The following is a 15,649-nucleotide window of genomic DNA, read 5'->3' as shown; positions in this document are numbered from 1 at the left end:
TCCACACTTTTAGGAATTTATTACAGAAATACACTGCTTTCTGGCTTCCAAAACATGTATCAACTTTTTAATTAATATAACTAGCAATGAACTATTACCATTTTATTTTTACTCTTTTTATTCCTTTCAATCTAAGCTGGCACCATTTCTACTGACATAAAATTCTCCAGAACCTTTGGGTAGCACGTGTGTGTTATGAAACCTCATTCTAGAAGACAGGAGGCTTGCCCACAGTCCTGGGATGGATAATCCCATCTCCATTCCTCATGCAGTTCATTATGGTAATTAACACAGCTAGCTAAGGCACTAGGTTAACATCAAGACCTTAGGAGACCTGTATTCCTTTCTGGTGGCCCTAAGGGAGGATCTGTTTCCTTGCTCATTTAAATTTTTGCAGAATTCAGCTCTTTGAAGACAGCTTCCAACATCTTAGAACCAGCAACTGGAACATGAAGGTCCTGCCTGCTCTCTCTCTCTCTCTCTCTCTCTCTCTCTCTCTCTCTCTCTCTCTCTCTCTCTGTGTGTGTGTGTGTGTGTGTGAAGCAGGATGTTTGAGCACTCTGTTTTTTTTTAAATTTTATTTAAAAGGAAAAAGAGAAAAAAACAAAACAAAACAAAGCTGTGTAAGGGTACAATTAATACAGAACTACAAAAAAAAAACAGTAAGAAATCACCAGTTAATAGATTACAATTATCATTCTAGAGACAGTTGCTCAAGTCACAGTATCAAAGCATACAAAGTGGACATTCAAACAGTGAGATTGCAAACAGTTGTGTTCAATGATCCAACCAAAAACATTAATAGGTCATCTATTTAACACCCCTAAACACACTTGCAGTTGTATAGAGCACTTTTTTTCCCCTCTCTTTTTTACAACAAAATTTACACATTTTGGGTTTTATTACTCCTTAGTTCTTATTACTTTTTGTTGCAAGAGAATAAAGTCAAATATGGCAAAACAAAGCTGTCAGTCAAAACCAAGGATAGACATAGCACATGATGTAAAAACAGAGTACAAGGTTATCGACAATGGTTACCATAATGCCTCTTACTTCCTTAAAAAGAATTGTCTATCTCATTAGGTATTACAAAGTTGAACAAAACAGTAGAGAATAAGACCAATAAAACCTAAACCTTGTAAACACTGTAGGACTTCCAAAGAAGATAATAGTCAAACCAGAATGGGCATCATAGTGAATCTTATTACCTTCAAAGTAGTTGCCTATACCTTCAAAATTGATACTATCACACAGAACAGAACAGAGTCTAATCAGTCAAAACAAGATAATGGGAGTATTACAGGACTTCAAATCAAGTTAATAGGAAATGAAATAAGTTACTATAATATATCCTGCTAACTTTTTTTATTTTTTCCCTTAATTAAAAAAATCATAAAAAATAACTAAATAATTTTTTTAATGAATAAGGAAGAGATTGAGATAAAAGAGGACATAGCATCATAACAGTACAGGTCGAAGCATGACAGTTTCAGCAACCTAGGAGCACTCTGTTTTTAAGAAATCATGTGCCTGGTATAAGGAATCATTTAGGAAGTATTAGGTTTCCTACTACAAAAGGTGCATGCAACATCTCACTGAGCTTTGAACCTAAGTATGGTGCTGATGTGTTTTATAATCCATACTTCAGGCAAAGTACATTTTTAAAGATAGGTGGCATTAGAGTTCTGATAGTACTTCTATTAACAATAATTCTGATACCAATTGTGGGGCATTTTTTTTCTCCAACACCAATGAACTGCCCAACTCTCTGCCAGCAAGATTACAAAGGTTTAAGGAGCCAAGTGTCAAGAATCACAGATAAGCAACAACCACTTGTGCCACGAGGCTTTGGAAACTGAACTGGAAACAGTGTAGAAACTCTCCTGGGACAGTAGACGGAGGGCTTCTCAGACTCAGTCCGTGACCTGTTACTCCCCGAAGGGAACAGTGCGTCCTCTCGCCCTCTCCTCTCTGGATAACGATGTATGGACTGCATCCTTTCCTTACATCCAAGGACTAAATGCACTATGGCAGCAGCGATGGGGAGCCAGGTATTTCCGAGGACAGCAGCAGCCACCAATCCACATCTTACACAAGGACCAGGTCCCCTCAAACACAAACACACAGAAGTCTCCAAAAAGAGTCACTCTCATGACCCAGGAGAAAGCTGCCGGCCCCTCGCCTGTCCCACAGTGTCATAAAGCAAACCCACTCCCCTGTAGAGGGACCAGTCTGAGCTCCCTCGTGCCTGGTCCGCCCCAGCGATTCTCCACAAGCTGGAGCTCTGCCCCGTCTTCTCTCCTCCCCCAGTGAAATCTTTGGCCTATTGGTTCATGCTGCCATGTCGGTTTTAATTTTCATTATCACTGAAGCAAATGCCCATGTGTGTCCTGTATCAAAGCGACGGGAAACAGCAGGAGCAGAGGTGTCCCCGGCCAACACTCGCAACGGAGCACTGGTGCACACAGGGACAAGACGGTTTTAGAACCTCTCCCCTGGAAACTGGCTGCCTCTGAAACCCACGATCTCTCCACGCTTCCCTAATCCGAGCTAATTTTCAAAATCAAAGTTTAGTTTTCTATCATTTGCAAAGAAAGTCATCCTGACTCAATCCCCTTCTTAGGCAGGATGGCATTTGTGACTCCAGTAAACCTGACCTGTGTGACAAAGCTGCCCTCCCGCTGACTGTGCCCTTCAGCGGGTTTTCCATTTGGCTGTAACTTTGCTTTAAATTTCCAACAGTAGCGGTGGCTGTACGTGCAATGCCTTTTTAAATAGTCTCATAAAACACATACTTTGCCATAAAATTATATGTGTAAAACTATTATTAAGCCAGAACAGCAATTTTAGCTATGATGAATATATATAACTTTAAAATTACATGTCTCTTTCAGCAAAGGAGCTGTTGATGATATTTTATTTTGTAGCAGGTGTAGGAATATCACCTACACAGGCTCTGGCCTCCGGCTGCATGTAAACAGAGAAAAAGAACTACAAGGAAATGAAGATATTGTTATGCTAATGGTAAGCTATTTATGGATAGAAATGCTCAACTACATCTCTTTGATCTAATGAAGCATAAAGGAATTACATAAGCATTACGCTCTTTCATATGGCTTTGTATGCCCTAGTGGACGTCCTTGGGGTCCCCTCACACATTCTCAGCCGAGCTGACTGCAGTCAGTCCTGGGCACAGGCAGGCTGGAGGTGGCAGGTGTCTCATGCTTAGGACAGAGAAGGAGGAACCTCTCCAAATAGAATCCTGAGGGCACACATAATTCTGACATGTACGTCCACAACACTTAACCATCAGAAACCCCAGTGTGCGTCACTTTCCCTCATACATTTATCCCATCAAGAAACAAATCCTGGAATCTACTCCGGTACCGCCAAGAGGTTTAATAAGCTTTGCCTCACTTTGACGCATGGTTCAGTACTGGACCGGATCCTGATGGCTGCTTTTGACACAGAGGCTGGCCATGCTAGTGAGGAATGGGCTTGCTTATAAGAAGTCATCTTATTTTAAACACCAACTGGTTGTACACAACCATCGCATTTCATTTCTCCCAAATCAACAGAACTAACGGTTTGCACTGTGCGTGAACATGCATAGCCAGACACTGAAGACTCAGCTAAAAATAAGAGATCCCTAGTCTGGGGGGCCTGAGAGGACAGCCTAGCACGACTGCGTGCCCTAGAGAGGCAGCAGTGAAGGACCCAGGGAGACAACAGGACACTGGTGGCTCCCAGCACTCAACTTCAGCCCTGGGAGCCTGGGCTCTGAGTCATCTGCACGGAAGCAAGCAGAGGTGGCATGGGGGTGACCAGGCGGGACACACCTCGGCCCTTTCTGCTCCATGCTGGACAACCCCACTTCTCCCCAGCGACACTGAACATGGCACAGAGCAGCACTGGTCCCCCGGGCAGGTAGGTCGTGGGCCCCCCGCCACACTCAGCGACAAGCTCTTCTCCCCCTTCAGATGCTTTAGTAAACCAGAAGCTTCCCCACACCCTTTGGAGGTGATAACGTCCAGCACAGGCTGTGAGGTAAACAGTCACTTGATGCCTTTTGCCCGACAGTGTGGGTTTCGCCCACAGTTAGAACTTGGTTTGATCACCATTTATATCCTCAGACTGACCGTACAAGCCTTCTTCGTCTGCTCACTACGGAAATGAGGGCGAAGGGTAATTACAGCTGTGCACCGAAAGGCAAAAGCAGGCAGAGAAGCACTGGGCAGCGGAGCCCTGTAACCCAGAGCCCATTAGCAGTCTCTGTCCTCAAAGACCGGTCAGTCGTTAATGCCTGCATTCATTCAAACAGATCTAACCCGTTAAATTGGCAGAATACCTAGAGGCTTTTGTCTCATCTAGACTGTAGAAAGACAGGAAATATGGTTAAATTCAGAGTTTGGGTTTTTAAAATGCCTTATATTTTCTATTAGGTAAAATATTGTTTTCCCTTTGATAATACAAGATTCTGGCATTGTCCCTGCAGTGAAAACCAGAGGTAGCTTCAAGGGTCACTGCTGGTCTGCCCATTGGCCCCTCCTGCCTGGGTCTCCTGCCCTGTGCAGGGCTGGCTGCCCCCCACTGGCCGGCCTGGCCTAGGTCTTTGCACCCACGTCCTTCCTTCCTAACCAGGGAGCTAACAGTATGGGCCACTGGGTCCTTCTGTGCCTTGCAGGCCGTCCCAGTGCGGTCATCCCTTGGTGTCCCTGGGGGGTGGCAGATCTGCCTCCAGATCTGCCTGCAGGTACCCACATCTGCAGATGCACCAGCCTCCTATGTAAAATGGGGTATTAGTATATATTTAAATTATCTCTAGGTGACTTAGAATACCTAATCCAGTTTACAAGCTATGTTATACTGCATTGTTCAGGGAACAGTGACAAGAGAAAACATCTGTATGTGTTCAGTGTAGACACATTTTCCCACTTCTTCCGAACTCAGTTAGTTTTATCTACGGATACAGAAGTCAAGGGCCCAGAGCTCAGGGACACAGTAAGTCTACCGTACTGCTGTGCATGGACCAAGTTAGTTTGGGGACTTCGTGTGTCCCTGGGACGCAAGAGCCAGGGAAGGAGCCTTCCCTTGCTCCTCAATGCCTGCTGAACCCTGCAAGCTGCCTGCCACATGGGAGCTGTTAGCTGCACATTTATTTAATAATTTTTAACCACTGACAATGAGAACATTCATCAAACTGAACATCTCTATCTTAAATCATCATTTAAAACATTTTATCCACCTCTGACTTCACTGAAGCATTCATACTTTAAAAGTATTGCTTAAAATATTACTAATTAAAAGATATTAATAAGGTTATAAATTTACATGTTATATTCAAAAAACATTAAATTAAAATTATGCATTCCATCTGTCAAAATTTGCATATTCAGAAGATTTTATTTTTGCTTTTGCAATGGCAGATTAAGTTACATGCTTTTCTGGAGAACAATGTAAAAGTTGGACAAATATTTTTGTGAAAATAACAATAAGACCAATAAGAGTTCAAGTGACTGAATCCCCAGAAATAGAGGAGGCCAGTAGGGTGGGTCCAGGGCTTCCTGGTACTTTTTCCCTCAGCTCACCTGAAAATTCTAAAGGCAAAACATGGAGTGGAAGAGCCTGCTGAGCAGACGGGAGGTGCCCTTTAAGGTGCCTCATGGGACACTTACAGGAGTGGGGAGCTAGAGAGAGAAAAGGCAAATCCATCCTGCCGAAAGCACCCTTACGTAAGAACCTGTTACATAACAGTCCCTAGGCGCCTGCTTGTCTCCCCAGCAGGTACTTACAAGGAAGTCTGGCTCGGATACAGAGGAACGGCCTCCCGGATCCCCAGAGAAAGCAAGGGCTGAGTGTGCACCTGCTGAGACACAGAAGCTGCCGCACACAGTGTTTAACCCTGCACCACTACGAGCTTCCTCCCAGGCCCACTCCTGACAGCGCATTAGGGGGAACAGGACAGGAGAATAAGGCTGGACAGAATGAAACGTGCAATGTAAGTATATGTGAATGGCATACTTACGTACAAAATACAAGTTTGCTCAGATGTAGTATCAAATTAACAATCCAATCTAACAAAATCACTAAAAGTCAACAAAGAAACCAATTATTTCTGTTGATGCCAGCAGTAATTAATTAGAAGAGGGAAATTACAAGAATAATTTTTAAAATGGCTTCAGAAAACATCAAATTACTAGGAATTAGTCTCATGAAAGATGTTAACACCCCTCCACAAAAATATCCTAAAAATCATAGTTTTGTGAAATTAAATACAGTTTAAAAGGAAGAAATATGCAATGTTCATGAGTTTGCTTCTTTTTAAATTTGTTTTTAAATTCGATAAAACGCCAATCAAAATCACAACAGATATCCTATAGAAATTAATAAACAGCATCTACATTGTATGATGTTTATTTATGAAAATGGGAAAAAGGTAAACGGTCAAAGAATCCTGAGAAAGAAGGGTAAAATTGGGAGACTTACACAACAGCACCCCTGGGTTAAAACAGTGGTTGCAGTGATTAAAAGAGAAAACATAGTTTGTGGATAGAAAAATATATCGAAAGGGCAGAAGAGTTTAGAAACAAGTGGTCAACAAAATATTCATTCTTTAAAAAGTTACTTTGGCCTCTGTTAAACATGAAAAGTAAACAATACAATTTCTAGATACCATGATAAATTATCATGTTTTTGAGAAGCAGGGAAACATTTCTTATTTAAGACACCACAAGTATTAACCATAAGGAAAGATGCAAAAACTAGACTGCACTAAAACAAGGAATTAATAAAATCCAGATGTGGTAGCACACATCTGTAATCCCGTACTCCGGGAGGCTAAGGCACAGCCCAGGAGTTTGAGGCTACCCTGGGCTGCACGATGACAGCCCCATTTCCAAGACAACAAAAAGCGCTGGGAACAGGTGCTGTGCTCCGTATACCATTAAAACAGCAGCACAGCAGAGGCACTCAGAGATAGAAGAAGATAAATACAAGTCTTACATCCAGAGCACTTGGAAAACTCCTATAAATCAACAGGAAAAAGACAGAAAGAGAATGGACGAGGATTAACAGACACATTACAAAAGAAGCGTTATTAGTCATCAGAAAATGCAAATTAAAACCACAATGCACAGCCGTTACACACCCACCAGCATGTCAGAATGCCTCCTAACCATACCATGCAGCACCAAGCCAGGGAGAAAGTGGAAGCTACCACTACTCTGCAGGGGGGAGTAGAAAAGAGCATAATCACCTGGGGAAACCATCCCCTAACCCTCAGCCTAGAGCACAGAAAGGTCACTGCTATGAATATTCTAGAAGTACAGACCTCTAAAAGAAAATAATATAACACACACACCAACGGTCGTAATTATCCTTTTTCATGTTCATATTTGTTATTAATGGTTGGCACATAATACCTGTCTGTGATATTTCAATACGTGTATACACTGTCGAATGACAAAATCAGGAGTCAGCACATATACCCAAGACTTCAGCATTTAACATGTCTATGTGATGAGATCCGTTAACAAACCTCTTTTCTAGCTATCTTGAAATACATGTAGGACTACAAATGCTGTTGTCATGAAACAGACCACAGCGTACTGGTAACTGAGGCTGGGGAGGAGAGAGGCTAGGGAACCCTGGGCATTCTTGCACAGAAGGAAGACTGGAGTTAACAATAATATGTAGTGTATTTCCTAGCATAATTCCTGACAAGACGTGAAAGTGGGAAACAGGCCACGTTTCCACTAACTATAGAATATGTAAGTCAACCAGCAGATCCACACGGTGGATTATATACCACTGGAACATAACCAGCAAGCCTGGCTACACCCCATTTCTCCCATGAGTCTCACAAAGTTAGGGTGGGTGAAGTAAGGTCAGCATTCCCACAAGTGTCACACGGTACACCTCCACTCCTGAGGGACTCGGACGCGGACCAAACCTGTCTCAGGTGTTGGAAGTCAGCCCCTTGCAGAAAGCACACTGGAGCAGGGTACAGCTGCGCAGCTCTGTGATCCCAGAACTAGGGAGGCTGAGGCAGGGGATTGCTGTGAGTTTGAGACCACCCTGGGCTACAAAGTGAGTTCAAGCCTGAACTGCATAGTGAAACCCTGTCTCAAAAAGACCACAAAAAGAAATAGAGATCCAGCCACGGCCATGCTGGAACCCAGGGACTGCACAAAGCAGCAATTCGCCCGCCCTCTTGGTAAGCGCCTCCCTCAGGGGCAAGCCAGGAGGAGACCCAGTCAGCATCTCCTGTGAGCCTACCGGTGCACAGGCTGGAAATCAAACATCTCAGACCCCCTCGCCCCGTTAGCAACTGGGGACAGAGATCTGAGCATCTCTTGGGAGGATGACTGTATACAATCTAGCAAATTTGGGAGATTTCCTTCTATCTTCTGTTTGAAGGCAAATGTTGTTTTCACTGTTTTGTTTCATTATGATTAATTGTTTTACTCTATTCAATACTCTCTTCTGATTGGTTTTATAATGTTCTGTCTTGGGTTTGATTCCATTATACCTAATTGGCTAGACAACTATGAGATATACTATGGTACCCATTACTGTTATCCCAGTGACCTGCTGTGAAGTTCTGTACCAATTTCACCACATTTTCTCAAATGGCTTTGTTCTGTTGTATTTTACTACCTTCAAAATAAAAAAAAAAGTACATTAGGAGAAACTGGACTTCTGAGTAGCGAGATGTTTGTGAAAATTCACCGTCATGTGTTTATGATTTTCTATATTCATATTATACATATGTGTGCTTATCTTAAAACATTAAGTCATTAGAATTAAATGTGTAGCAGCAACAGAGGCTCTAGCAGAAGAGCTCGCCAACACGGTGCCAATTCCCTCATTCCACAGACCGGCCACCGAGCTCAGACCCAGAACAGCATGTCTGACTGGATCGGTGTCCGCGCAGGGAGAGAACGAGGCTCCCATCACTTCAGAGTCCCTTTTCCTGTAAATCTGAAGTTAGATGCTCTTTTCAGGGCTCCATGTGGGATGAGAATTTGTAAACAATAGCATAGATTTTTAGCTACTCCTTTAAGGTAATTCCTTAAGGAAATTTGCCAGTCCAGACCACCCTTCAAGAAAAAGGCTAAAAGAGCAGAGTCTCTTGATTTGCTCAGTTCCAGTGCTGAGCCATGTTCCACCTGCCCACACAGGGCATGGGCAGTGCCTGAGAAGTGGTTCCGAATTTAAAGTTCCTGGCGAGGCGCCGATGACATGACTGCACTTTGGTCGCTGCACTCACCTATCCATAACCACGTGGGTGATTTACGAGCATCTGATTCTCACGCCTCCGCTGCAGCCTCCCGGGAGGAAAATCTTGTATCTCTGTACCCCCCACCCATTTCTGGCTCTTCCCCCAAATGAAAACAACAATACTTTGAGGCAAATGCTTTGAGTCTATCCAGGACCCTGAGACAGATGTGACAGCACATGAAAAGATGTTAGATTATGTTAAAAACTTCTGTGTCCACTGAACGGACCCTGTGGTTTTGTGTGCTTGTCTGTGTGATGTGTTACATTTATGAAGTTGGGTGTGTGGGACCATCCTTGCATCCCTGGGATAAAGCCTGTTTGGTCCCTACAGGCCACTGAGGAGAATAAAGGGCTGCTATGACCTCAGAGTTGAGCAGGAGATGTCCTCAAGTTGGCATGAAGCGAGTGGCTTGGTACCAGTGAGTCCTCCTGTGGTATGAGCCACCCTTTCCACAGCACCCACTCTCACAACACCTGCAGTGAGTTCCCAGCCTCCCGCCTGGAATACCAGGAGCCAGGAAGGAATAAAAATTGCAAGATATAAAAACAGGGGTACAGCAGGGCCATAGGACACGCCATGCCCTCTGGGGACAAGGACCCAGTACCTCCGGCTAGCCACCACTTTAGTTAGCACCTGCAGGGGGAGGGATGTGCTGCCTTTCCCAGAACGGCATAGAAATAGTGCTATTGAATGGACAGTTTAATATCAAAAAGGAAACAAGTTAAGATCCATCCCCACACCTGGGTACTAATCTGATTGACCAAGCCGAAACGGGGTTTTGGCCTCCTTCCAAGCTGGCCCACTAGGTGGCCAGGGTGAGGAGAGCCTTGGCAGGTGCTATGCCAGTGTTTATAATTCTCAGTCCCCAACACCATGGTTTGGTCCAAATGAGTTACTGGTTGCTTTCTTCTGACGGTGAGAGGAACAAAGTCAGCCAGTCATCTTTGAGGGCCGGTGCTGCATTTAACCCTGATGACAAGGGCAGAGCCTCGGGCCTTATCCAAGTCACATGGGAACATGGGAAAGCCTGGCTCTTTGCAAGGGGCTGTTTCCTGAGGCACAAAATGGGCTTCTCAGTCATCAATGCTTCTAGGAGCACAGGACTCAGGGAAAGCAAGACAGTGTCACCATGAATTGTTTCCAAGGGCTTGTATTCAAAAGTGTCATCTAAATTGTTCTGAGTAAGATACTGTTTGTTACTTAAACCTGATAAATAATCAGTCATGATGCAGAACTCACAGTGACACCAGTAGCATCTTAACCAAGTTCCTTTTTCCAAAGGACCCAGCATGTGGACAGTGATTTGAATGGTTTTCCTGTGGATTTTTTCTTTCAACGAAAATGATGATTTTAAGAAACACCTTGAGGCTGGGCTGAGCTGCTGAAGAGAAGCCTCCGCCTAAAGGCGGACATCACATGGTTTCACTGGCTCACACTGAGCACCCACAAGGAAGAGAATACAGTTCTTGGCTTGGAGAATGAAAACACATATGCTGAGCTGGAGATGGAGTTCAGGCAAGAGCTCAGCGCCACTGATGCAGAGCTGGGCGGGAAAGAAAGACGCTGGCCTCTCAGGCAGAGGGTTGCTGGGAAAACCCAAGCTATGGTGGAGTATGCCGGTCACAGATTGCATGGCAGCCCTAAAGCCGTATGACAAGTACACCTAGGGAAAGGCATTGTGCAAAAGTTGGTCTGGGGCAACCTCGTGGACCTCTACAGGAGGGGACCAGACTGCTCACCCTAATCCGGAGTGTCCCGGAGCGTCCCAGAGTATCCCAGCCCAGGATGGACCCTGAGAGGAGGAAATGAGCATGATGAAGTGGTGGAGGCCGATAAGAATTAGACGCGACGTGTGACCCTGAACTGGGCGGGGTTAACTTTAAAGCTTCTGCACATTGGCTGCAAAGAAAGCAGGACAAAACATTGAGAGAGATCGGCCAGAGAGGAGCAAAGCAGGCAGATCGGCTGGACCCTAACTGGTTTATCGTCGGGCTGTGTCACTGTGAGAATCCTTCCAAGCACCTAAAAGTCTCCCTGTTTATATAACAGACTCTTCAGCAGTACACTGTACACATGTGACTTTAGGAAGGTTGTCTGAGGGCCTTCTGCTGAGTCTGATGCTCGTATGGCTGTGGCCTCGGAGGCTGTGGCCTCGGAGAGGCTCAGGTAAAGTGGGAAAAGCCCGGGAGGGTGGAGGCTGTCTCCTGCTTCTCCTGTACAGAGCTCACAAAGCCGTAAACAAGATCAGAAGTTCATTAGAAAGCTCGCTTTAATTCTTTCCCAGCATAAAGTATCACAGAGCTAGGTAAAGTCTTCGGTCACCTCTGTTGTTCCAGTGTCTTCTGCTGCCTGGCACCGCTCACCTCTCTGCACTCACATACCAGGGAAGGAGCCGGGTACCTGGGCACACAGTGGCACCACTGTCCCAAGGCTGCCATGAGGAGGCACACTACTGTGCCCACCGAGGCTGCAGCCCAGCCTCAGGACACAAGAGTTGGACAAGGCCAAGACCGTAACAAGGATAGGGAACAGAGACTGATACTGCGCCACATTCCCAAGAACAGGGCAGAGTCAGGCGTTACTCCCACCAATTTCAGGGTCTGTGTGAGTGCCAGGTATAACCATCAAAAGGAAGTGCTTTTCCAAGGGCTCTGTTCCCTGTCTCTTGGGCACCAGGCAGGCAGCTCTGTAAAGTCTCCATTGGAAGTTTAGCTCCTGCGGCAACAGCAATGTATCTGGGACACACAAGACATGTGTCTGTTCAGGTCACATGTGATCTGCCAGCTGTGTCAGGAAGCATGGATTGGGCCGTGGTGAGGGCAGCCGCTAAACGCCTACTGTCCGAGGCCAAGCGCTGTCCCACAGGGAGTGGGTCTCACTCAGAGCCCTTGCTCTCCAGGTACGAACGATGTCCCGGAGGCACTCGGCAAATGCCACACTGCTCAGCCCCAAAGGGAGGGCGGCCGACCCTTGTTCTCACCATGTCTTCCCGCAGAGCAGTGTGCCCGTCCCTCTGAATAGCAGCGGCCTGCTCCTCCACCAGGACTCACGCTCAGCCTTGCCCCAGCCATCCCTCTGCGTCTGATCTTTTAGCAACTGCTTCCCTGCAATCCATTTCTCCCCATGAAAGTTCTCATTGATTTTCCACCAACTGCAAGAGCCATAAAAGAGAATGGGAGAATGGGAATGAAATTGAAGGTCAGCAAAGGCGGCTCCCGCAGCTGGCACAGGCTGCTCCCAGAGGAGGTTTGGGCCTGCCTGGTGTCCCTCCATGGAGAAGGGATGCCAGTGACCATCAAAAATAAACACGTGGACAAAATAAGATGAAAATCTGGGTATTTTAGTCTCTCTCTACTCTCACCCCAGGGGAATCTTACATCCAGGCAAAGCCAGAGAAGTAAAAGATTCTCCTTTAAGAAAATTATGAAGCCATCTAAGTAAGATGTGAAGAAGAACAATACAATTTTACAGTGTTTTACTGACTTTGATAGATTGTTTCCAGAACTCTGAAGACAACCCCAACCCATGAGCACCCCTGCATTTACATAGCACAGCAGAATAGTGGCCCAGAGCCCTGCATTCCCTCCATGTGCCTTAAACGATCTCTAGATAACACATAATGTAAGTGTTCTGTACGCAGGTAGTCTATGTTCTCTACGGGATAATTACAAGGGGAACGCTACAGATGTTCAGGGTAGGTACCATGTTTTTCCTGCACATTTCCGATCCTTGGCTGAAATCTGTCACTGTGGAATCTGCAGAAAAAGAGGCCAGTGTGTGTCACGGCAGGCCTGGAACCTCTGCACTGAAGATGACTCAGGTGTGAGTTTTCTGTTACTAGAACAAATGCCAGGGACAGCCCTGAGCAAAGGTTATTTCTGATTCTGTTCTCAGAGTCCACAGCCACTGGGCCCATCGCCTGTGGGCTCGTGGTGAGGAAGCACATCACTGTGGGGGCTGTGGTGGACGAAGCTTCCCAGCTCATGCTGGCCAGGAAACAACAGAGTGGGACAGAAAGGGAGGCCCTGGAGTCCCACAGCACCTTCGGAGGCACACCCCCAATTACCTGGGCCTCACCTCCCAAAGGTTCCACCACCTAAATGTTCACAGGTTGGGTGTCCTCTGGGGCACTCTGAAGATACTGCTATAGCAACCAGAAAACATGTAGAAGACCAACACAGGAAGGCAGGCGAAGGGTGGAGGAGGAAGAAGCTGGTGTGGGAGCTCGGAGCCCAGAGAAGAGAGCCAGCACCGACGTGCTGCTGACAGGGGACAGGCGAAGGACAAGGGTTTCCTGTTATCCAGCTTTTGCAAGGACTTCTGCTGCTGTTTTTGCCTAAAGATGCCAGTGAAGATTTACATTTCAGGTTCAGCTGCCCACAGTGGCTGGTCACGTTCTGTGTGACTGTTACTTTAGTGGAACAGGATGGCAGGGCTCTGTGTTTACACAACTTCAGCTGACAAGGCCAGACAGCCTCCCATGTCCTTGTGGCTGCACTGACAATTGATTAGCTTAGATGCACACTGATCCCAGTGATTGATGCGCCAAGATTAGAACTCCTTGTGCCCTTGAAGGCAGCTCATCACAGAGAAAACCATTCCCTGTTCAAATGACTGGGACTTTCTCTTGGCAGAACAGGACCTCTGTAAGTCACCCCCTGCAACTCTTTACCTGTCCCTCTAAGAGTCTTAGGGACGTCTGCCCTCCTGTGACATGGAGCTTCAGAGCCGGGTGCTGTCCTCACTACGGGAGCCTAAGTAACACCCTTATTTCTTACTCTGTTTTCACCTTTGATGCAGAGTACATTTATCCTGGATGTAACAGGTCCCTCGCTGTACCTCACCCATTTCTCCAGCTCTTTCCCATCACTGCCCAGATCCTCTTTGGCCTGCAGTCCCATGGGATCATGTTGCTCATGCCACAGTGAGAGACTCACAGTGAGTGATTTGGGTGAGTAAATTCTCACCCAAAGTCTCTTCTAATGCAAACTCTTAGCAGTCATCCTAGGTAAAACTCAAAAGAAAGTTAAACACTGCCAACATACAATGGCACAGGGTCAGCATTCCCATTCCGAAGGGGAGACACGGGGACAGAAAGGGACAGAACAAAGTGAGGTATCAGCCCAGCAAACATTACAGGAGTCTAGGGCTTCTCTAGCCAGCATCTCCAAACCTTTCTTAACTTATCCTGCAAACCAGTTCCACGAGCTTCTACATCACATAGTCAGGTACAGAGTCCGAATAATAACCCCACTTGTCTGCTACCAAAGTTTCAGTCAGCTTCTGTCATCACTAAAACACAATGCCAAACACCCACAACTTAAAGGAGGGAAGCGTTATTCTGGCTCATGGTTACAGCCTCTGGCTCCAAGGCAGAAAGGGGAGGGTGGAAGGGTCTGCTTTGGAGGAAAGCTGCTCATGCCATGCCAGCCAGGAACCAGAGAGAGAAGGGAGAGTTGGAAGGAGGGATGTATAATCTGCCAGGCCACCCTCCAACTAACCCACCTCTTCTGACCAGACCTAACCTCAGCTAAGGGGTGGCCCATAACCAAATCGCCTCCCAAGGGACCCACTGATGAACACATGAGGTCTTGAGGGTACTCCAGATCTAAATAGTAACACACGATAACCTACGGTAAGTAACGAAGTGTTTCAAGGAGAGCGAGAGATGCTTGAGAAGAAGAAGTCAAGATACAGTTACTGAGGACCAAGTTTTGTGTGTAATAGGGAACCAGATTACAGGCAAGGTGCTGGAAGCCAAAGAAACCAAAGATGTGAATTTTGGAGAGGTTGGAGGAATATAAGAGAGAGAAGTGGAAGAAATGAGTTATGAGCTTTTAGCCTTAAAGAATGAGAAGAAAAAATTGAAGAGCTAATGAGAGGCAGGAGGTGGGGAGCTAGACTCGAGAATAAACAAAGTGTTAAAGACTGAAGACCAGATCTGCACTGAAGGTACCCATGCCACCTCCGGGCATAGGGGCGTAGACAAGGAGAAAATGTCTTTGGTGAAAGGACCGTGGGCACCTAAGTTCCCATGAGGCCAAGCAAAGAGGACACAGCTGGACCTGGTGGCTCCTTTCCTTCACAGACTGCAGTCAGGGAAGAGTCTCTCCAAGCACAAGGTCATGTGCAAACAGAGCACCTCCGGGATGTTGACTAAGAATAAATTTTAAGATAAGCACAGGTCACATTGCATTCTTCTTATAAAGGGATTTCAAAGACAGCTCATGAATCCAAAGAGCATAGTCCTGTAACCCTTCCAGCTCTTTTGGAGGGGAGAAGGTTGCCACTGCAGAAACACATTCCTTAATCTGTAGGAAGGGCACACCTCTCCTGAGCTGCTGGCAACAGAACTGGGGTTGGAAA

This window comes from Cavia porcellus, unplaced genomic scaffold (assembly GCF_034190915.1).
Source record: "Cavia porcellus strain 051 isolate PalLab524CR breed Dunkin Hartley unplaced genomic scaffold, mCavPor4.1 scaffold_6, whole genome shotgun sequence".
Lineage (NCBI taxonomy): Eukaryota > Metazoa > Chordata > Mammalia > Rodentia > Caviidae > Cavia > Cavia porcellus.
Note: the sequence above shows the minus strand (reverse complement) of the source record.